This window comes from Morone saxatilis, unplaced genomic scaffold (assembly GCF_004916995.1).
Source record: "Morone saxatilis isolate NCDOM2014 unplaced genomic scaffold, NCSU_SB_2.0 Contig2, whole genome shotgun sequence".
NCBI classification, from domain to species: Eukaryota; Metazoa; Chordata; class Actinopteri; family Moronidae; genus Morone; species Morone saxatilis.
The window spans coordinates 19,578,436-19,579,547 of record NW_023339762.1 but is presented as its reverse complement, the minus strand read 5'-3'; positions in this window follow the sequence as shown (position 1 = coordinate 19,579,547).

The following is a 1,112-nucleotide window of genomic DNA, read 5'->3' as shown; positions in this document are numbered from 1 at the left end:
TTATTTCTTTATTTTTGCACAGATTAGAATTAATGTTCATAGTTGCGGTGTTATTTATCGCCACTGACTTCTACCGTCAAGGATTTTAATGGAAAAGGTCTTGTGGATTCTCTTGATTTGTAAACAAGGAGGATAAACTTGTTATATTTTAGGAGATTTTAAATTAAACCTCTTTAAAATAATTTAGATACATTAAATACAGATATTTCTCATATTTCTTTATTGTAGTTACTTTCCCCACTTATTCAACTAAAATCTACAAGAGTAAAAGAAAATTCAGCAACTTTGATGATAACAATGTCAGGATTCTGAGGGAACCAGAAGCAGATCGCAAAGTTTGAGTGTTAACAGTTTATTTGACACAAGATGAATTTGTGAAAAAAGGGGGACTGGCAGGTAAGAGGGTGGGAGTCCAGAGGTGGGGGTGATCCAGAGAGGTGGCTGGCTGGCAGGCTTTGAGGGTGGGATCACACACTGTACAGGAGGCGCATTAGCTGGAGACTGATTCCTTGAGGCAGAGACGGTTAGGTAGGAGGACAAAAGAACAGAGGTAAGCTGAATGGCTCAGCAGGCGGAAACAGGGGCTAGATGGCAACATGTGAATTCTGCTGAAAAGTGGTAGACTACCACTATACTTCCAACATCCAGCAGCGATGTGGAGGTGGCTGCTCCTTAAGTACTGCAGATGGTAGATGAGAGAAGGTGTGGTGATGCCTAGCCACTGTGTGAGTAGTGCAGGGACGCCCCCCACCCCACACTGCCAGGAGAGTGGCACAAAACACGCAGAAACACGAAAGACACAACAAGACCCAACACGAACCATAGACAAACACAAACAAACCCGCATCCACCGGCCGGGGATTCCGTGACATAAACATCTTAACAAACAACTTGAAGAATGAATCTGGGTTTTGTTATTATATTGTCAGGATGCACTTTTCCTATATCTCGCGTATCTTTAATCAAAGTTCTAATAAAACTAAACCAAAATAAGAAAAAGATGCACAAAGAATTATGAGCAAGTCAAAGATTCTAAATTTAGAAGATATGGTGTGAGCTCTAGATGTAAAAGGTCATTCACCTCGCACACTTGAGTTGTTCTCTTCGGAAAG